Source organism: Phyllobates terribilis, unplaced genomic scaffold (assembly GCF_046119375.1).
Source record: "Phyllobates terribilis strain yellow unplaced genomic scaffold, ASM4611937v1 Scaffold_11__3_contigs__length_659146591, whole genome shotgun sequence".
Lineage (NCBI taxonomy): Eukaryota > Metazoa > Chordata > Amphibia > Anura > Dendrobatidae > Phyllobates > Phyllobates terribilis.
Window position 1 is genome coordinate 366193175 of NW_027362771.1, and position 23733 is coordinate 366216907.

Sequence of the window (23733 nt, forward strand, 5' to 3'; positions counted from 1 at the left end):
TAGTCTCGTGGCGGTGACCCGGTCCGTGCCCAGGGAGTCAGACTAAGTGGCGCTGTATTAGCGGTAGATGTTGGACGACTACGCCACCCGTTGAGTACAGCTAAGGAGCTGCTGCTGCAGGGCAGACCGCTGAGGCCGGTGGTAGGATTGTGCAGCGTGATAGTATAACCCCCAACGGGAGGGGTATGGCCTCAGGGCAGCCGACGTGGATGATGGGGGTAGCAGGAACCACTCAGAGACGGTACGGTGTAGTTCAGGGTCTTTACTGGTGACAACGATAGACCCTCCCGGAGTACTGGCTAGCGATTGGGGCCTGGTCAGTCCTTGAGCAGATGGGATCTCCCCTGGCCAGGCGGAGTTGTAGGCCTCCCAAACTAACGATACTCTTCTGGCTACCTTGCTAGAAGCGGGTATAAGTAGCCCACGTCCCTGAGTGTACCGTGTGGTGCTCACCCATATGGCCGGTGACTCGGGGCCTTCTAGTAGCTTCCGCTCCACGACGGCGGTGCTGGTCCCATGCGTGTGACCGTGCCTTCGGGTTTCTTGGCCAGAGGACCTGGAATCCCCTGCCTGACGGATTCTGCTGCTGGGTAGGAGTTAGTCCCCACAGCCTCGGACTCCGGGTCCGGTAAGAAATCTTCTCAGCCAGGGCGAGCTCTGCAGCTGCCAGCCCCTGACTCCTTGTAACACTGCTCCCACAGAGCTCCTGATGTTCTGTTCCTATATTTGCTTCTTTTCTCTGTCTCTACTTCTTCTCTACTCACTAACCCTGCCTCAGCCCCAGGTTTATATAGGGGAAGTCCTTCCCCTCCCAGGACTGGGCAGGAGGTGTGGCATGCATAGGATTCCTGACCAAGAGACCTCCCACCTGCTCTCAGACATAACATTGCTGTTACTGTGGAAACCAGACCCCTGGGGTGCCACAGATATACATGGGGGAGACCTTGATAGTATAAGCTTCTCAGTGATTGAAGTAGTTGCACCACACAACAGAGGCGGGGATTGGGACCACTTGATTTTACAAAAAACGGCCAGATGGATCTACCGAATGAAAAGCATTAGACCATATGGCCTAAACCAGGGTTCCCCAACTCCAGTCCTCAAGGCCCACCAACAGGTCATGTTTTCAGGATTTCCTTAGTATTGCACAGGTGATAATTCCATCATCAGCACAGGCAATAATTCCATCACCTGTGCAATACTAAGGAGATCCTGAAAACCTGACCTGTTGGTGGGCCTTGAGGACTGGAGTTGGGGAACCCTGGCCTAAACGACCAATTGCATTTTGGCTGTTTTATCTAATGGTTCCATTTACCCTTAATGCTCCCCACCCCCTCTGTGTTTTCCAGTTTAGTCCCCACTTTTGGACCCCCCTTGTCTATTTGGCCAACATTGGTTGGGCCAGATTTTCTTCTGCCTAATGCCGGTCAACACTCACTGCTGCTCTGTTCCCTGATTTTGAGAGCCTGCTATATGGCCACTGTCCCGAAGAGGAGTTTGGCCATTACCTTGGTTTTGAATTGTATTAGTTAAACACTTATGTATGGCCTCAATTATAAGTACATGATTTATCTTGCTAAGGCTATAGGTTAAGCTTCCTGTTGATCCGTTGCCTCTATGTCGAATATCTATTAAAGAAAATTCTACTCCGTAATATTCGTAATATCCAATAATTTCCTTGATATCTACTAAAGAAAATGTCATTCTTTTTATGAATTGTATATATCTTTGCAATACAGTTCTTAGGCCCTCCCCCCTACTTAGATGTATGTGGTTACTGGAACAAGATATCACATTAAATATATTAGACACACTCCTTATGATCCATAACATTCATTGTTAACATCTGCATGAGGCATTAGACTTTGGTAGCTCTGAATATGCAGCTATGGATTGAGAGATATCTGGAGTTGCTACTAATGCAATAAGACGCCCCAACTGTGATGTGTATATGTGCTAGGATGTGCGGAAACTCAGCGCCGCTCATCTCATTGCACAGGTGACCGGTGCCTGTGTGCGCAGCCGCAGGGTGAGGGGCACATTTGCGTTCCATCGCATACATTGGGATACTAAACCGGAAGTGGCGACATGTGTATCAGGGTGGCGCATGCACAAAGTCTTAGGACATATATCGCACTGTAGTTAGGGGGTCTAGAGGCCGGATACAACAGCAGTATGGAACACATATGTGTCCCACCGCTGACGCTATGCTATGAACCGGAAGGGCAATGTAAGGAGGGAAATATAAAAGGAGGCATGACTCTCAGGAGTACCTGTGGCATATTGTTCCTGAGGTGGACATAGAAGGACATGATCTCCCTATCACAGCTGCATTAAACCAATGACTGAATGAGGGTTTAATCTAAGTCCATGAATCTTGTTTTTGATATATCATTTTGATGTATGCTCTCCTGATGAACCCATTGAAGTGGAAACGCCTCGAGAAATTAGGCATACTATGGATTTCATGCTGAGTAGGGGTGGGCTAATTATGTACATAAGTCATGGCACCTTGGTGCAAAAATGAACAGTGTATTTGCATAGATTGATAAGGGGATATCTTATACATGACCACTCTCCGTCGTTTGATTAATTGGGACATGGCGCAATAAGAGATTGATATGTAAGATTTGTTTTTGAGGGCTAAGTGCAATATTAATACACCTTGTTATATGTTTTTTTGTATATGACCTATAGTCTACCTATGAATTATTGATCTCTTGTGTGCCTAGCTTTGTGGTTCTGTATCCTTTCCTAATATATATTTAAAATCTAGTGACAACTGATCTTTTCTACCCTATTTTTTCACTATAAACTGTTTAACAATTTTGGATTTCTTTGTATATGATTGAATAAACCCATCTCTATGGTTAAAAGAGAGTGACCATAATTGCACTAATGGTCATTGTCTAGTTCATTACAGGATATAGCATATCTTTTTTTTGCACTTTTTTGTCATTCTCTTTACATTTCTCCTATCCTAGGGGATAATAAGGTCAGATAGGGAAAGTCGACGTCGATTGGGGGCGCCATTGCGCAGATTTAGGGTGCCAACCTCTTCAGCAAGGTAGGGGTTTTCTAGGAAAACTATAGGTATTATGATCTTTTGTTTGTCCTATAGATACATGGAATTTCCTGTTTCCCTATGACACAAATCAACACAGTATAGAGAGACACTGATAATAAATATTGGATGAATCTGAATAAAGGACTATACCAGTATATGTATGCAGTGGGTTATCTCACATTTATTCTTCTTAGACAAAGGTTTTTTTTAGATAAAAAGCCATGTTTGGTTTAGTCCTACCTTTCTTGTCTCTGTAGGGCCATACAGGGTCAGACAAAGACGTACGAGGGGGGTGCCATTGCGCAGGTTCAGGGTGCAACCTCCACGGTAAGGTAGAGTAAGACTAGAGTTATAATAGGGATTTATCTACCATTTCAAACCTGCCTTGCATGATCTTGAATAGCATTTGACCATTTATTTGATTATAGCTGCTACAGTTGATACTAAAATATTTTAAATCATTCTAAATAAAAGTGATGTTTTAAAATTAGAATCCTTATACAGTGTTTAAGTTGGTGATTTTTGGTTTTGTTCTTCTTATAATAAGTTATTCACAATCGGTGAAAGTTATAGAAAAATTACAGTAAAAAGAAGGGACTTAGCGAATAAATTGGCCAATATATGTGAGCCCAACAGCCATTGTCAAGACGTACGTAATTATTGGGTCTCTGTCCTGATAAGACACCTTTCCTGGACTAAAAAGCCTACAATTTATGGGGCAGGAAGGAACCAGCTAATTAAAACCACCTAAGGCTGATGGGAGGTGGAGTGCATATGTCAGAGGAGTTTGCTGCAAACAAAAAAACTGACCAGCACATCCAAACTAGTGTGTACAGGTGCCAGCTACCTTCTTTTTACTGTAATTTTTCTATAGCAATATTGCAGTTTCAGTTTTTCCAATATTCCACATGTACATAATGCAGCATTTACCTTTTTTCTATGGCAGTAATGCAGTTCCAACAGTAGTGAAGCTACCGAGGGGTCAAAGGGTGCCGCCACCCCAGGCCCCGCACTCTGAGGGTCCCACCGAAGCTACACTATTTTTAACTGTATCAGTGTGCGCCGATACAGTTAAACTCTGCGGCAGAGCAGAGAGACAACTCCCTGCACTGCCACTATGGGGCCCGTGATCCGGGGGCCCCCCGCCAGTTCAACTGTATTGGCATTCTCCGATACAGATGAAAGCGATGGAGGAGGGAGCGTCAGCTGATGCTTCCTCCTCCATCATTCTTCCTTGGTGTCTGACGTCTCAGCGCGATGACGCCAGTATGTGGTGTCATTTACTCTGAGATGTGTGATGCTTAGAACACAAGCTGCCACCACCGGATCAGCGGGGAGCGAGGAGTAGAGGTGAGTATTGTATTTTAGTATTTTATTTAGAACATTGTGGGGGCAATTAAACTGTACTGAGGACTATGGGGTGCATTATACTGAATGGGTTGCATTATACTGAACGGGCTACTGGGTGCATTATACTATATGGTGGTGTATTATTCTGTATAGACTATGGGGTGCATTATACTGAATACGCTATGGGATGCATTATATTATATGGAGGTTCATTATACTGTATGGGCTATGGGGTGTATTATAATATATGGGGTGCATTATACTGAATGGGCTATGGGGTGCATTATACTTTATGGGGGTGCATTATGCTGAATGGGCTATGGGGTGTATTATACTGTATGGGCTATGGGGTGCATTATACTATATGGGGGTGCATTATGCTGTATGGGCTGTGGGGTGTATTATACTGTATGGGCTATGGGGTGCATTATACTGTACGTGTTATGGGGGTGCATTATGCTGTATGGGCTGTGGGGTGTATTATGCTGTATGGACTATGAGGTGCATTATGCTGTATGGAGGACTATGTGGGGGCCTTTAAACTATATGTAAGCAGTTATACAGTGAAGGTTTGTGTGGGGTCCATCATGCAGTTTGGTGGCCATTATACAGTGTGGAGAGGTGTGGGGCAATTATATTGTATGGGGTACAGTATGGTCATCATACTTTACGAATGCAATGAAAGAGAAATCTAGGGCTCCAGTAGGAGGAAAAATAGAGGGCACACAGTACCACACAGCAGGTGCAGTAATAGGGACACATACGGCAGCAGTGGCTCAGTATTGGGGTATCAGCAGGATAAGGAGTTTATGCAGGTTGGAGGTAGATGGAGATGGTGCCTGAAACGTGAGACGTCTAATGTGTCTGTGCTGTAATCTCTGCAGACAAGTCCTGGCTGGAAGAAGTTGCTGTGTCGGTCTGGACCAGATGGAAAAGATGGGAAAAAGTGAACGACTCCCCCAGAAAGAACATTAGCTGTAAGTCACTATCTATAACTGTACTGTAATCATTTATATGTTCTGCAGAGCTGGTATCTACCACTATATGTCACCATATGGCGGTAATATCTATATTGGTCTTTGTATGGAGATTTCTTTTAGTAACAGCTCTGTCATCTGCTGAGGTTCTCCTACATCCACTAGTAGGGTGCGTCACCATAGCTGTAATCATGGTTTTCTGGTTAGGGGCCCACTCAGAAGTTTTGCCTCCCCTGAACCCAACCCCTAGCTACGCCTATGAGTTCCTATTTTCTAAATTTATTATTCTTGGTATTTCAGAGTGCAGCTATATATCAAAGACAACATTATCAAGGAGTTTGTATGTTCTCCCCGTGTTTGTGTGGGTTTCCTCTGGGTTCTCCTGTTTCCTCTCACACTCCAAAGACATAATCTAGGGAATCTAGATTGTGAGACCCAATGGGGACAGTGATGATGTCTGTAAAGCGCTGTGGAATTAATGGCGCTATATAACTAAGTAAAATAAATACATGAATATTGTCATACACAGCCAGACTTCCGAGACAGAAGGTAAAACATGGCTTAGTAGCATACTAACCATCTCTATAGCTGTATACACAGTGCTAAACCAGTAATTTTGTATGCCGATTAAGAAGAGATTAGGAAGCACTGACCATGCTGCCAGATCCAGGAAACATGTGATCGCTAGCTGTAGGGAGGGAACAGGAGCAGCTGGGTTGTAGGAGATCAGGTCAGCTGTACCATGCAGGCAGGAGGCTGAAATTCTCCTGCAACTGGTGCTAATATACCAACCTCAGTTACAGGGAAAATTAGAAATAACAAGAATATTAATATGTTAAAATGTCACTCAAAGGCCTTTAAGGCCGTATGGTGGGCATAATGTGTAAAATATATGAAACAATAAATGAAAAAAGCAAAAATAAAATAGAAAAAAAATTCATAAATAAAAAACGAAACTAAAAAAAAGAGACCCTGCCAGTCTGAATCACTGAAGAAAATATGTTCAATATCTAAAATTCATTTCTATGAAAAGGGGAATGCAATTTAAAAATGTTTTACTCATCCTTTGTGGGAAAAAAAGTGAAAAATGGACACATATTTCCTACTTTTATTTATGATGATATCAACTAGAAAAAAGGAATATAAAAATGACATAAAAATTAAGCCCCTTGTGTTGCAAAAAAAACGGCAAAAATTTGAATATCTGAGCAAGAACATTCTTTTTAGATCTCTTAAAAGTGCATGTATGATAAAACCTGAACATGTGTATGGTCAGGAATAGGAGGATACATCCTGGGCGGAAACTGGTTAAACAGCTAGAATATTGATGGCGAGTAATCTTTATATATGGGGAAAAAAATGCTGGAGTGATTTTCTAAAAAGGAATCTGTCAGCAGGTTTGTCTGCAAATTTAAATGTTTAGCAGCATCGTGACTGAGAAAATGTAGCTTTAATCAGGTGAACGTTGATCCCGTTTTTTGTGAGTTCTGTGACTCTGAAATGCTCTTGGCATTCTGCAGTAAGTGCTTTACCACATCTCTGCTCTGGAGTGACGGTTGCAGCATCCTTCTAAATGGTCGACCACATGCCCGTCCACATGCCTAGAGCGAGGGAACTCCTAGAAAGCATTTGTGGCTAGCGCTGTGCTCCAGATTAACAATAAACTGCTGCAAAAGCCCTACACAGAGGTACAACATGGTTCAACATCTTTTCAGGTGTCCCATCTAGAGTTGCCAGCAGAATACTGTAGCACTTTGCTGTTTCCATCAGTCCATAAATATTGAGTTGTAAATAGCAATATGCATTTTTCACCACCACCCTATCAAATCCCTCTTCACTGGTCGACTGCGGGTGTCTTGTTCTTTTGATCATGAGGGTCCCAGAATAATATAGGTGATAATTAGAGTTGGGAGAATTTATTCAAGTGAAGTTGACTTTTACAAAAATCACTATTCTTTTCCATATTTTTTGTAGTATGCTCAGAAGGAATTCAGTAAAATGGTCGCCACCATCTTGTTGAGCTGTGCAGGGCCAGCAAAAGGTTAAAAAAATGAATGTCTCTGCTGCTCGTTGTCCCCCCTACGGTCCTCAACACCTCTACTTACCATCAGGTGTACTTGACGCGCCCCCTGGGCCATGTTCAAGGGATACCCGGAGCCGGATCTGGATGGGGGTAGTAGTCCTTGTGGCGGTGACCCGGTCCGTGCCCAGGGTGTCAAACTAAGTGTGTGGCAGTCTTGGTAGATGTTGTTTCTGTGTCAACTACGCCACCCGTTGATTTGCTGTCACAAGGCCGCCGCTGCAGAACAGTCCGCTGAGGCCGGTAGTATGTGTGCAGCAATGGTGGTATAACCCCCAACGGGAGGGGTATGGCCTCAGGGCAGCTGGTGCGGATGATGGGGGTAGTGATAGTGCAGAAAGGAGAGTCAGAGACGTGAGATGCAGTTTCAGGGTTTTTACTCACAGGTGTTCCTTCAGTCACTCTGGCCTTGAGTGACCACCCGAGCCGTGCTGCATCCACCAGGTGCGGGACTCGGCTAACCCCCAGGCAGTTCCGGAGCGTGGTCCTGAGCTTCCCTCTCACTCTCTTTCTCCTGGCCGTCCCCACCAGGGATCCACCTTTGTCCGGTTCCCTTGGGCCTTTTATGGTAAAACCTTCTCTGGCTTTCCTGACCCTACTCTTGGTGTACCTTCCTGGTGGATGTGGTGAGGGTCGTGGCAAAACTTGACCACGACCTCCGGTTCCTGGTTAAGGGTTACTTTTGCCTCCGCCAGCTTGGGATCCGGTGCCCTCTTCTGCCAACCCTTCACCCTTTTTAGCTGACTCGTGGGATCTCAGGGTTCCCTCTTGGTCTTATGCCTCTGGGCCTTTCTTCCTCTTCCTCTCTGCTTCAGGCCTGGCCCTGGAGCTGGGCCCAGCCGGAGCCACAGCTCCCTGTCAGCCCTCCTGGCTGAACTCCTCTTCAGCACTCTCCTGACAGACTGACTCTATCTCTAGATGGTGCCCACCTTATATACTCCCTCTATATGTGAGCCCAGGTGACCAGCACCCAATGGGCTCCTAGCTTTACCCAGAGTACTCCCCCTATCTGCCCCTACACTACTGGGATGTTCCACCCCCCCTCCCACTCCAGCCAGGGACAGACGCTGTCGTACCTGCACATCTACTTGGTGGGAGTACCGTAGTTCTGTCCCCCGGAAATGGGATGTATGTAGTGCATGCAGCCTACTGAGCTCAGTCCCACACTCCATCCTTACCCGGGAGTGGAATACCACACCTCTGGTTTGAGGTGCAATACCCCTGTAGCAGCCGAGTCCTCAGGGTGCTACATTCCCCCCTGGTAAATCACAGCACGTCCTCGGGCTGTAAAAGAGCAAAACAGTATAAAACATACAATTTTTTTTTTTTTTTTTTTAAAAACATACACCAACATATAAAACATTTTAAACATTATCAGATTTTAGCAATATAAACTTTTTCATATAAAATGTTCTTGAGTTTCTGGCCACTGTGCACTTGTGACCAGGTAAAAGTGCAACAGTACAAAAACAGTTCCTTATAAAACCGGTAGGGGGCGCCTTAAGAAGCGCAACTATTTACAAGGTGGCCGCTCTCAGTCCTCGGCCAGTGGGGATAAGGAATGGCTGTTCACAGTCCTCAGCCTGTTAAGGGAAAGGGACACACGGGTAACAGTTTGCTGGTCCCAACGGGGACTATACTTTACTGGTAACAGTTCTTGTACCCTTACGGGTAACTATTTACAGCTTCACTGTACCGTACTTTAGTAACGGCATCCTCCTGCTCCTTCCCGCGGGTAGTCTTCAAACCCGTCCGGGTCCTCTTGTCCTTCCTCAAACCGCAGCTCTTCCTCAGTCAATCTGTGCACATGGAGAGCATATGGACCTTTGGCACATTGATGCCGGGTGAAGGTGACCTCATCACCCAGGTAAAGATCACGTCCTCTGTGTCCCTCCGGCAGATGGCTCTCGACGTCCCTGCGGGTGACGAAGACGTCGCCGGGGGTTCTGTGGTCCCGGATAAAACCCCAACCGTGCTGCAGTTGAAACTTGATTACGGTCCTGGTGGCGCGGGGACCGTGGGCTGCACGGGGGTTTCGTCTGGTCCGGCTTTTCTGTTCCGCACTCTGTACTTGCAGCCGCTCCTCGCGGACCCGCCTTTCTCGCCGTTCCCGGTCGAAGACCTCCAGCTGTTGCCGGCAGCACTCTGCTCGCTGGACTGCGGCCGCCCGGGTCTCATGGGTGAACCCAATGAGGTTTTCTCCGGTGGGGTCCCATTCGAATTGGGCCTCCTCCAACGGGAGCGGGGTGATCTTGGCGGGCGCCGGAGCCGGAATCAGGGGCTCACACAGAGGCCTTTCCTTCCGGAGTCGGGGATGGAGGTACTCCGGTGGCCACTCAAAGGGCTGCCCATCCGGGCAAGTGTGCTGGGCGAACAGGTCTTCACCCAAGGGTAGCACGGTGGAGGTTGAGGGCGCGATGGTAGTAGCAGCGCCCGGATTCACCAGGCCTTGCGACCAGGCCGGTGGCGCTCTAAAGGTAAAGGGCACTGTGGAGACGGCGGCGCCCGGGGGTACTCGGCCCTGCGACCAGGCCGGAGGCGTCTCCTGCTTGGCCGCGCTCTGGGTTGAGGCGCGTGACGTCACAGGGGGCGTGGCCGCGGCTCCTGCTTGAGGCCTAGTCTGGAGCGGTGGCGGTGCAGCGACGGGCACGGTAGGGGAAATTTCGGGCTCTGCGACGGGGAGCTGGGGCAGGCTCACGGTTTCTAGGCTTGGGGTAGTGACGTCCCCTTTACCTGCCTCCGTCTCTTCAGCTCCTTCCACGGCGTCGTCTCCGGCCTTCATTCCTCCTGCACCATCCTCAGAGGCGGTCAGACTCCTCGTCTCGGGTGGCGTGCTCCACTGGCGGGTTCCAGCCTGCTGGGCCATCTCCCTACTCCACTCAGTCAGCGTTTCTTGCTGCACCTGGGCCATCCTCCATGCGAGGCCCTCCAGCGCGGTCTGTGCACGCTCCCGGTCTCGGGGAAGCTGTGCCAGGATCTCCACCAGGTCTTGTGGGGTGGTGGCTTGCAACAGGCTCCTGACCACAGGGTCGGTGCTGCCTGACTCTCCCTCCATCTCCGGGTGCGACCTCTCCAGACTCTCCTAGGCTGCACCCATCCTCACTCTTTTGTTCTTCATCCGCCCACACTGAGAGCGGTCCTGGGGCAACTTGGTGATTGTCAGTTCCAGGGGCAGTCCCCCCACGCTGACGGACATCTCTATCATTGCAGTCCCTGCTGGTGGGGGCGGTCTTCGCTTTTGGCGCCATTCTTGGACCTGGCCCACGATGGGAGGTGGCCTCTTGCCACCCTCGGGCACGCCCATAATGGCGTCCGCTCTGCCAGGGCGGGAAATCTTCTCAGATGGCGGGAATCGTCTCCCAGTGGCGGGAAACTCCGTGGATGGCGGGAAAAAGCTGCAGATGGCGGGCAACTGGCGGGAAACGACCCGTGATGGCGTCCGATGGCGGGGACCCTCCGGAATTGGCGGGAGACTTCTTCTTACGGTACATATAAACTTTTCTTCAGGCACGCAGTACCCAGTGGTTACGGGCACGAAATCCTGCCGACTACGCCAAAGTTGACGCGCCCCCTGGGCCATGTTCAAGGGATACCCGGAGCCGGATCTGGATGGGGGTAGTAGTCCTTGTGGCGGTGACCCGGTCCGTGCCCAGGGTGTCAAACTAAGTGTGTGGCAGTCTTGGTAGATGTTGTTTCTGTGTCGACTACGCCACCCGTTGATTTGCGGTCACAAGGCCGCCGCTGCAGAACAGTCCGCTGAGGCCGGTAGTATGTGTGCAGCAATGGTGGTATAACCCCCAACGGGAGGGGTATGGCCTCAGGGCAGCTGGTGCGGATGATGGGGGTAGTGATAGTGCAGAAAGGAGAGTCAGAGACGTGAGATGCAGTTTCAGGGTTTTTACTCACAGGTGTTCCTTCAGTCACTCTGGCCTTGAGTGACCACCCGAGCCGTGCTGCATCCACCAGGTGCGGGACTCGGCTAACCCCCAGGCAGTTCCGGAGCGTGGTCCTGAGCTTCCCTCTCACTCTCTTTCTCCTGGCCGTCCCCACCAGGGATCCACCTTTGTCCGGTTCCCTTGGGCCTTCTATGGTAAAACCTTCTCTGGCTTTCCTGACCCTACTCTTGGTGTACCTTCCTGGTGGATGTGGTGAGGGTCGTGGCAAAACTTGACCACGACCTCCGGTTCCTGGTTAAGGGTTACTTTTGCCTCCGCCAGCTTGGGATCCGGTGCCCTCTTCTGCCAACCCTTCACCCTTTTTAGCTCACTCGTGGGATCTCAGGGTTCCCTCTTGGTCTTATGCCTCTGGGCCTTTCTTCCTCTTCCTCTCTGCTTCAAGCCTGGCCCTGGAGCTGGGCCCAGCCGGAGCCACAGCTCCCTGTCAGCCCTCCTGGCTGAACTCCTCTTCAGCACTCTCCTGACAGACTGACTCTATCTCTAGATGGTGCCCACCTTATATACTCCCTCTATGTGTGAGCCCAGGTGACCAGCACCCAATGGGCTCCTAGCTTTACCCAGAGTACTCCCCCTATCTGCCCCTACACTACTGGGATGTTCCACCCCCCCTCCCACTCCAGCCAGGGACAGACGCTGTCGTACCTGCACATCTACTTGGTGGGAGTACCGTAGTTCTGTCCCCCGGAAATGGGATGTATGTAGTGCATGCAGCCTACTGAGCTCAGTCCCACAATCCATCCTTACCCGGGAGTGGAATACCACACCTCTGGTTTGAGGTGCAATACCCCTGTAGCAGCCGAGTCCTCAGGGTGCTACATACTGACACCTCAGGCATCTTCACGCTTGGCTGGGAGTAGACCCTGGATGTCCCTGTGTCTGGAAGTCCTGGTCTAGATTGCTTGCTGTAAGGTCGTGATGCAGGTCGTAACATCATGACTTGCTTCTTGACTCTAGACCAGGATTTCCAGCTGCGAGTAGGCTTGGGATATGCTTGGGATATTCCTTTGCATGCGCAGGGACATGCCAGGCCGAGTCAAGGCCGGAAGTCCTGGCCTAGTGTGAAGAGGACCGGGTTCTATCAGTGCACGCTGGCAGTAATGAGTAAGGTCAAGGATCTTGTGAGGGACAGAGAGCAGAATAAGTGAGAAGTGAGATATTAGTTTTTTGGATCTTTTTTTTTCTACATCTTACCTTCACTATGCTTTGGGAGTTTTATTATACTCCAATACTCCAGAGCTGAATGAAGGAAATTGAATTTGCTGAGAATAAATTCACTGTAAATGGAATGTCCCGGTAAAATCCGTGCGATTTGTCTCTAGTGAAAAGTGTCATTATGGAAAAACCCTTTAAATGTTCATATTGACCAACCTCATCCCAGCCAAGTGTATAATGGAAATATAATAATTTTATGACTTCTGCTTTTTAACAGACAAAACCATGTAAGATTGATTGCATGAATACTAAGTTGCTTATTAATAAAATCCATTTACACAGTTTATAAAATGAAGTACAAGCTTTGCTTAGAACAGAAGATTTCCTCAGTCTGAATAATGTCCTGTAAACGTTAGATTTATTGTAATATTTCCCATTTTTCTCCCCTGATAGGATGCAGCGGTGTTCGGCCATCCAGCTCCAGCACAATCTCTCATTCCATCAAGGAGAGATTATTATTCCACCATGTGCTCGGCTTCGGCAGCTTTGGAAAGGTCCTGATGGCGGAAGATACTTTAACCCGCCAAGAATTTGCTGTTAAGATCATCAGCAAAAGAGCCCTGCTAGCCGGAGGTGATAGGCTGGATGTCATGGTGGAGAGGCGAGTTCTTCAGCTGGCATCTGGAAGCCCCTTCCTCGTCCACGCGGACTTTGGATTCCAGACCAAGGTAGAATTGTGACTGCTTAGTGCTAAAAGGTTTTGCCACTTCTTTGATGTTGATGACCTATTCATCTGAATAGGAGCCATCCTGCAGTACCAGGAGCAACCACAAAACCTTGTTTGCGCCATATACTGTTTACATCCAACTTTTGGGAGAGATGGTAACAGCTGATCGGACCCTACCAATCTGATATTAATGACCTATTCTAAGGATAGGTACATCATAAGAGTGAAAATCTACAGACTTCACTGCTCAATGGACAATACCTCTGCCAGGGACAAATTTTACAGAGGTGTTGTAGAGGGTCCAAAGGTGATATAGAGGGTACAGAGGTGGTATAGAGGGTACAGAGGTGATACAGAGGGTACAGAGGTGGTAAAGAGGGTACAGAGGTGATATAGAGGGTACAGTGGTGGTATAGAGGGTACAGAGGTGGTATAGAGGGTACAGCGGTGATATAGAGGGTACAGAGGTGGTAAAGAGGGTACAGAGGTGATATAGAGGGTACAGAGGTGGTATAGAGGGTACAGAGGTGATATAGAGGGTACAGAGGTGGTAAAGAGGGTACAGAGGTGATATAGAGGGTACAGAGGTGGTATAGAGGGTACAGAGGTTATATAGAGGGTATTATTGTTCAGAACAAAATGGCTCTCTATAGTCTTGAATGTGGCTGAGCTGAAATACCAAGCGCAGCTCATGGGCAGCAGCACTTTTTTTCTGGAAGAAAAGTGAGTATTTTTTCTATCCTGAACAACGCCTTTATCCCCATAAAGAAGCAGCAGAGGCTGTAAGAGAGCAGCAATTTTCATTTTGTTTTTTTCTTCTCTACAGCCTAAAAGCTGTGACTTTTGTATTCTTCTGTCACTTTTGCTGTTTGAAGATCTATATTTAATGTTGCATGAAATGTTGTATTTTGAATTGCAGCATTTTAGAGTGCACATATTGTATTGGATGACTTTTATTCAATTTGTCTTTACTGTATAATAAATGGAAATGTTCCATGTTACAGATGAATGTTTTTCTTGGTATGGAATACATGAGCTGCGGGGACTTTTACCAACTTCTACACAGGAAGGGGCCGCTTGACATCACCAGTGCCAGGTAATGTGTTCAAGGAGTTGTCCGGTCTCAGAAGAAAAGTCAGCAGTCACTCTACAAGACTGCAGGCTGCCAAATTGTGAGCAATGGTCCCGATTTCCCTGTATTCCCCATTCAGGTGGGCGATCCTTTTATCACACGTGTACAATTTACATACTTGTGATCACATGTCGACTAGTCTCACCGGCTTCTTTCAATAGGAGAGAATTGAGAGACGTTCCCGAGTATAGTCGGCATATAAGCATAAGTATGTAATTTTCAGACATGTATTCCCGAGACTGCAATAGTGACAGTATGCGCTTTTGACACGTCACGATTCGGCAGTCACATAGAGTGACTGCAGACTTTTCTTCTGAGATCACATAACCCCTTAAAAAAAACTCTAATCCACGTTGTATATAAAAGACCAGTTAGATACTGGAGGTCACAGTGTTACTTCCACTACTGACTTGTCGGTCCTGAGAGTCTCTCTACTTCTGAATGTGGAAATACTTTATAACAGTCTCTTCAGGAGCTCAGATTCATTCTGATTGTTGGGTAAAGTAACTGAAATTAAAATGCTTAGCGTAATGATAGAAAATGGTCCTATGAGGGAATAATATAGAATAATGCTCCTATTGACTAATATGAATTCCCAAGTTTACTTTCTATGGGATCTGATACTTATTCATTTTCTCTTTGTCAGATTCTATGCCGCCGAACTAGTGTGTGGGATCCAGTTCCTCCATTCTAAGGGCATCATCCACAGGTAATGTAGTCAGTGTGAGGCTGGGTCACACCAGCGTATAGTCTCTCATCTAAGAGAATCTGGATGATTATGCACATCACACTTTCATTAAACTCTGAACAGAATTAAATTAGAGTGTGATCAGTGTGATCAAATTTATTTTTGATGACGAGAAGATGGAAAAAAAAATCTCCATCTTCTCCATTCTGTCAGACCTTGGAAATCGGACTGCACTCAGATATCATCCGAGTGCAGTCCGATGTTTTCCATGGACTCTTTGACTTGCATGGCCGAGTGTGACCTGTTCATTTGATCCAACTCGGGAATGCTGCGATCGGTGAGAGGAAAAAAATCGCACATGTACACGGCCCATAGAATGATATTGGTCCGAGTGCTATCCGATGTTTTGTTGCATCGCATTCAGACCGAAAATATGATCATGTGCATGAGACCTTAAAGCTTAGCTGCACGCAGTCCCTCCACCCTGGTGACCTGCAGACTGATGCCCTGTATCTGGTGTCTAGTAGTCCTATATGGTATCACTGTCAGGAAGCTGCAGCTGAGCGGCCGTCACATGTAACACAGTGATCCCTACAGTGGTACAGGGAATACAGTAAAGGAGTTATCTCATAGGAAAGTGCAACACTAAGAGAAAATATGTTTATTCTCGTATGCCATCATTTCACCACAGATATAGGAAGAACACTTACTTTATACTCAGGTTACTTTGCTTTTTCTTACAGAGACCTAAAGCCCGAGAACATCCTGGTGACTGATACGGGCCACGTTAAGATCACGGATTACGGTCTTGCACTTGAGAACATGCACGGAGACCGGACAGCCACCAGTTTCGCTGGGACCGTGGGTTACATGGCTCCTGAGGTGAGAATAGAATGTTTTTATTTTTTGTATTTAAAAGTTTTTTTGGGTACTTTCACATTGATGAGCTTTATTTAGGCTAGTTCATCAATATAAAATCATTTGGGGTCCGATCACACTGATTAGCTGTTCTTACCTTTGGCGGAAACCTGATGTAAACAGAGCAGAACATCGCACCTCTGTACTGTTTAGTGGGCAGTACAGAGATCTGCAGATCAGTGGGACTGCTGGGTGTTCGCCCCCACCAATCTTATATTGATGACCTGTTCTGGTCATCAATATAAAAGTACTGGAAAACCCTTTTAAAGGATTGTCAATATATCACCAATCCCCAGAACAGGTGAAAAATGTGTGAACTCTGGGTGCTTCACTGCTATGTACCCCACAATCACCAAATGGGAGGAGCAACGTCTCCTATTCCTCCTAGCCTGCATGTCTACATGGATAGTGTATAACACTGCTCCCCCTGCGGCTGTTAACCTGTTAAATCTCGCTTTCAATCTCTGACAGTGGCATTTAACACGTGCCGGGCGCGCTAACAAGGACGCGCTTTTTTCCACACATTCATTGGCACGCCCATGACATGATCACAGGGCGCCGATGGGTTACCATGACAGTCAGGGGTTTTTGAAGATCTCCGTGCTTGTCATGTCAGTACTCCTGTGAAAACCAGCATTTATCAAAATATAAAATTAATTAATCTGATCAGTAAAAGGCATAATGTGAAAAAAATCAAAACACCAGAATTACATTTTTTGGCCACTGCAACATTGTAATAAAATGCAATAAAAGGTGATTAAAACACTGTATCTACCCCAAAATGGTATCAACAAAAAGTCTTTTCAGGGTGCAAAAAATAATCCATCACACAGCACAATATCCTGAAAATTTAAAGCGTTAGGGGTGTCACAAAGGGCGACACAAGCAAAGGGTTTTATTTTTACAAATGTCAGAATTTTTTTTCACCACTTAAAAAAAAAAATACTATACTTTTGGTATCTGTGTAATTGTACTGTCCTGGATAATCAAATTGCTAGGTCAGTTTTACCGAATAGTGAACATGGTAAATTAAGAAAACAAATTGAAATTGCACTTTTTTTTTTTGAAACTTCAACTCGCTTGGAAAAAATTTTCCGCTTTCCAGTGCATCACATAATAAAATGATTGGTGTCATTCAAAAGTACAACCCGTCCTGCAAAAAACAAGCCCTCATACGGTTAAGTGCATGGAAAAATAAAAAAGTTATGGCTCTTGGAAGAAGGGGAGGAAAAAACGAAAACAATGTACTTAACAATGTACTTAAACTTATGTAGTAAGACGTACTGTCATTGTCTATGGACTCACATAACAATATGAGTGACACATAAGTACGGTGACATACAAGAGGTAGCACTACTAATAATGCTTCTCTATGGCAGATCCTGGACAAGGAGGAGTATAATGCCGGAGTAGACTGGTACTCGTTTGGTGTCATCTTAAACGAAATGCTGACCAGTGAGTGTAACTACCATCCGTCACTCTTTGATGAATCTTCCTCCGGCGCCAAAGACATCATTGAACAGCTCCTCCAGGAAGATCCTGTCCAGAGATTAGGAGTCAATGGTAACATCCGAGAACACCCCTTCTTCCAGCGAATTGATTGGGTCTCAGTGGAAGCCCTTAGGATGGCCCCACCATACATCCATGTAGTAAGTATATGTACAGAATTGTCACATGCATTTGAATAAGATACTCTCCCACAATCTTTCATGCTTTTGGCTCTGTGATACATTATGTTTAATGTCAGGGTTGGAAAATTATTTGGATGGCGTTAATCTTTACATTACTATTATAGATGATCAGGCTGATTGGACAATTTAATTTATTAACGGTGCATGTCTCATCTATATTATTGCACTTCTTTCAGACTCTTTTGCAGGCTATATGCAAATAATTAACTAGTTATATATTCTGTCAGGTGCAAGCCATTTAATCTGGCAAAGAATTACATAAGCATCAGTAGCTGGAGCTAGAGAAGACAACCCTTCACTAAAAAAAATTGAAATGGGCTCTCCATAAGGACCAGTTCACAACATTTTGATAATTTTTTTAGACAGACTTGCAAGTGAATCTAAAGATTAGTTTACATTTTCAATAATACTTCTTTTTATAGCCTCCACTGCTGATTTTGCCCAGAAGAAAAATAAAACAAAAAAACAAGAACCAATTTTGTCAAAAACAAAATTGATAGAGCTGTCCCAATTCGGAAAGTTTCTGTTAACAGGTCAAAGTGTTCAGAGATGAAGTGACAAGTAATCATTGTACTTATTTAGAAACCTCTCGTTCTAACCATAATTGAGCTATTGCATGTAATTCTGCAACCTATACATGATGACACAGACGTATGATTGGCCATAGAGATTATTAGTGGCACTGCAGCTCATTGAAGTGATTAGACTTGAACTGCAATGCTTGTGGTGCTGGTTTTGATATTGTAAGATATAATATTTACATTTGAAAACATTCCTTTAATTTTTTTTCAATACTTCAAGTTGAGACTGTTTTGATTAGTCACCAATTTCACCATGACTTTTTCTGCATTTTTTTCTGTAGCCAACTAAGCCTAAACCCAGGTTCCGCGCTTTTAAGCTTGACAAGATCCAAGCGGCAGAGGCTGCATTATCGATAACACCAGAGGACCAGGCTGTATTCAGAGGGTTTTCATTTGCCAACTAGAAAACCCTCAACAAGACACCAGCTCAATAATATCAGAGCAAGCTGTGTACCTGAGCTTCCAGAAGACCATGCAGAGAAGATCAGAAGATCGGATGTCCAACATCATCAGGGACCACCATAAGGATAACTAAAATTATTAGTATAGGTAAGTATAGGTAAAAAGGATAAGAATATTAAAAATTCAATAAAAAGAAGAAAAAAAAGATAAGTATAGGTAAGTAAGGATGCGTATAAGTAAGCATAAAGTATATAAAAAAAAAAAGTAAAAAAGGATAAGTTTAGGTAAGATGAGTATAGGGGAAAAAAGGATATCAATAGGTAAGAATTTTTTTGTATTTTTAAAATTCAACAAAATTCAAAAAAGGTTAAGCATGGGTAAGAAAGGATAAATATAGGTAAGAAACTAAAATTATAGGTAAAACAGGTAAAAAGCATAAGTATAGGTAAAAAAGATAAGTATTTTTAAAATTCAACAAAAAAAATAAAAGACATAAGTATAGGTGAGAAAAGATAAGTATAAGTAAGAAAGGATAAGCATAGGTAAGTAATAGTAAGTATAGGTTAAAAAGGATATGTATAAGTAAAAAATATTAAGTATAGGTACGAAAGGGTAAATATAGGTAAGAAAGGATAGGTATATATAAAATTCAATAAAAAAAAAGAAAAAAGGATAAGCATAGGTAAGTAGAGATAATAAAGAATAAGTATAGGTAAGTATAGGTCTCTTCAGAATTCACCATAGGTCTATGAATGAATTCAGATCAGGAGACATGCTTGCCACTAAATCATGTTCACTCTCTTCTCTTCAGAAATGCAACGATGACCTAAGATATGTGTTTTGGATAATAGTCATGTTGGAAAAGTGCACGTCTACAAAGGGCACGGGGTGATGGTAATATCTTCTATATCACTATAGAGCAGTGCATCTAAAAATGTATAATACCCTCAATAAATCTAGCTCCCCGACACCAGCAGCACTCATGTAACCCCACATAAGGACACAGTCACCACTATGTTTCACAGTAGGTTCCATGCATTTAGAACAATGAATTTAGAAGAATACATGGAGCCTACAGTGAAACATGGTGATTGCAGTGTTCTTATGTGGGGCTACATGAGTGCTGCTGATGTAGGGGAATTACAGTTCGTGGAGGGTATTATAAATTCACAGATGTACTGCTCTATATTGATAGATAAAATGCTACTATCACTCAGTGCCATTGTAGACATGCTCTTTTCCAACATGATGATCCAAAACACACATCTGTTGCTTTTCTGAAGAACAGGATGAACGTGATTCAGTGGCCAAGTCTTCTGCTCTGAACCCAATCAAACAGCTATGGTGAATTCTGAAGACACATAATTAGAGCATATGAATGGGATAACAAAAATGGTGCCTATACATGTACAGATATTTTTACAATTTTTACCTAATCAGATTGACATCAGTCTCAGGGTACAGCCACACAGTGCGGCTGCAGACCACATACACACGTGGGGCAGAACGAGCACATAATTATTAAGCAACCAACCTTTTGTTTGTTGGTTGGGTGATCGCCTGCCTGTTTACACTGCACAATTATCGGAAAATAACTGTTCCTAAGAACGCCCATTCCTGATAATCGAACAGTGTAAGTGCCCCCTTAGTTAGACATAAGCTTTAAATAGTCTAGATATGAAGATAAGATAGAAATATAAGTATGCTATATGTATAAAAGGTGTGACAGGGCCCCATCCAGAGCTGACACTGCAGTGAACCAGGGATTAGCCGATCGCCAGTACTTGGGGTCAGGAAGGAATTTTTCCCCACTCATGGGGTTGTTTTGCCTTCCTCTGGTTCACATCCTTTTATGCAGTAAATCCTATTAATGGCACTGGATGATTAAATTAAACTAAATTTGATGATAAGAATAAAAATTATTAAACTCTATTCATTGTGTCTGTGTCTTCTTTATATTCTGCTCTCTCTTCTGATACTATTTTAATTTTGGACTGCTGTGGTGAATGTTACAAATAACAAGGAATGAAGAATTAATCAGATTTTTTTTTTGTGGGGAGCTGGTCCACATGATCTTGCTGCTGATTCTTTTCCATCATGACAGTGATGTTATGGCCATCTGTCATATGGCTTCCCAAGACTAATGTCACTGCCCCAATATGCACCACATCATCAATTATGTGTTGTACATGGGATAGGGAGAACATCATCAGCTACTTCTCTGTAACCCAAGTGTAGTCTCCTCCACTAAAGTTCCTGCATATCACAGATCATAGAGGACGGTCATATTCCATAGTCGCTTACTTACCCCGCAATAACTCCACACCATGCACCATTCAGTAGCCTCCAGCCCATCACATATGGAAAGGTGGACCTGGTGCAAGGGGATGTAATGGGAATAGAATATATTAATGCAGCAAGAGATGTATTCAGTGGATAGAGATGGAAAAAGGAGGTGTCATTGGCCTTACAGAACAAGGAGGTATAGTGGCAGGAGAAAGATGGTGGGAATAGGAAACCACAATGTAAAGTTATAATTGTACTAAGCTGAACTGGCTACATGACCCCAAACCTGAAAGTAAATGAGTGGCATGCGCCAAGGTTAATGGAACCAGAAAAAAAAACATCAAAGCAAGAAAAAAATGCATTGAAATTATTTTCATCACAAAAACAATTTTCAACACTAAAAGCAGGATAGAGAACACCCATCCTGAAAAAAGGTGTGGACTATATATGTGAAAACGGCATTTGTCAGACCTTTACAGCATATTCTACGGACACAAATGTTTAAGATGGGAATACATCTTAAAAGTGGATCTGTTAGCAGCTTTCACATTACGCACTGCAAAACTCATTATGTCTCTTAAATCTGATGAGACTGGTGTTGTAACCATGAAAATCAATATCAAAATGACAGTCTTTCAAAGATCACAACCTGAAAGGTCACGCAGATACACCCACTGTTATCTTTTTGTCACGAACAGCTCTCTGCTGTCCCATACCATGCAGACAATTACGCGAATGACCGACTATCAACATGTGGCCGCAGGCCGTGTCCATTAATAGGCCGGTTATTGGGAAACTAACAGTGAGTGTATGGTCTATACACCTCCGATTCCAGCGAATGGAATATGTGTATATACCCTCGGTACGGTAACTGCTAATTCCACAATAACCCACGACTACTTGCTGCCACCATCAGTCTTTTATACAGACTGACTGGACGACTGATTTCAGGTAGCGTATGGCTTCGTGGTGCAGGACAATTGCACTGCAAACAAATGTGGAAAGGAAAATGACTTGAATCGGTTCTTTCACCATAGCAATCATGGTAAAATAGGAAGTAAATGAATAACATAAAAATGTTAACAGTGCCCTCACAGAGACTGAGGCTTACTACTTCCAGATCAGTTAAAAATTTAACCCACAGAGCATGGGGCAGAGTACCCACCCCTACATTAGAAGCTAACAAATTTCAACCACAGAGCATGGGGCAGAGTACCCCTACATTAGCAGCTTACAAATTTCACCCTCAGAGCATGGGGCAAAGTACCCCTACATTAGCAGCTTACAAATTTCACCCACAGAGCATTGGGCAAAGTACCCCTACATTAGCGGCTTACAAATTTCACCCACAGAGCATGTTCCCACATTTATCCTACAGAAGCGAATCACAAATTTCACTCACAGAGCAGGTTTCCACATTTATCCCACAGAAGCTGATAACTAATTTTACTCACAGAGCATTTTTCCACATTTCCCTAAGAAAGAGGATTAAAAATTTCACACCCAGACAATGGGGAACAGTACTCCCACAGCTCAAAAATATCTTCTCTAGTAGCGTATGTTACAAATGCCGCAAATGAAAAGCTGGTAATATGAGTTTGGATCGAGCTGACGGTCCGCAGCGAGGCTTTCTACCGGCAGTCCAGTTAAAAATTTCATCCACATAGCATATTTATACATTTCCTCCACAGAAGTGAATAATAAATTTCACCCACAGGCAGGGTTGCAGAGTACACACAGCGGCTCCAAAGCACATTACTCCCACAGATATGGGTTCAATAATACACACAGTGGCTTAAAGGCACATTACTCCCACAGACATGGGGAATACACACAGCGACTACGCACGGTACTATAACAGACATGTGTGCAGAGTACACAGACAGTGTTTTTGTAAAACTGTGCACACGCAAAACCCAATGCTGTTCCTCAATACAGCTGCATCCTGTCTCTACGCTAAGCATAGTAGAAATAAAAAATAAGAATCTTGAACCAGAAGGAACAGGTCCAAGTGGATTAGGAGGTGGATGTGGTTGTGTAGGTAGAAGATGCGGAGGAGGAAGTTGCGAACACAGCTTTTTTTATTTGGGGAGGAGGCTCCCAAATGTAACAAATGGCAAATAGAGTTGAAGGCTGGCTGGGTGCGGCTATTATAGTTGTCTAGTCATCCAAAGGTATGGACAATCGTTTGGGATCCACGCCTGGTTCATTTTAACGAATGTTCATTTACCCACATTAGATGTGGACAGTCGGATGTCCCTGTATTTCACACCGTCCATCTCCCCCTTGACCCTGCTGAATAATATCCCCAAGGCATGATACTGCCATCACCATGTTTCACTGTGGGGATGGTGTTCTTGGGGTGATGAGCTGTGTCGGTTTTGCGCCAGACATAGAGTTTATCTTATTGGCCAAAAAGTTCAATTTTGGTCTCATCTGACCACAGCACCTTCCTCCATATATTTTGGGAGTCTCCCAAGTCTTTTGGCAAACTCAAAACGAGCCTTACAATTTTTGTGTGTAAGTAAAGACTTTTTTTCTGCCCACTCTTCTATAAAGGCCATCTCTATGGAGTGTATGGCTTATTGTCGTCATGTGGACAGATACTCCAGTCTCTGCTTGGGAACTCTGCAGCTCCTTCAGGGTTACCTTTTGTCTCTGTGCAGCCTCTCTAATTAATGCCCTCCTTGCTCGGGCTGAGAGTTTTGGTGGGTGGCGGTCTCTTG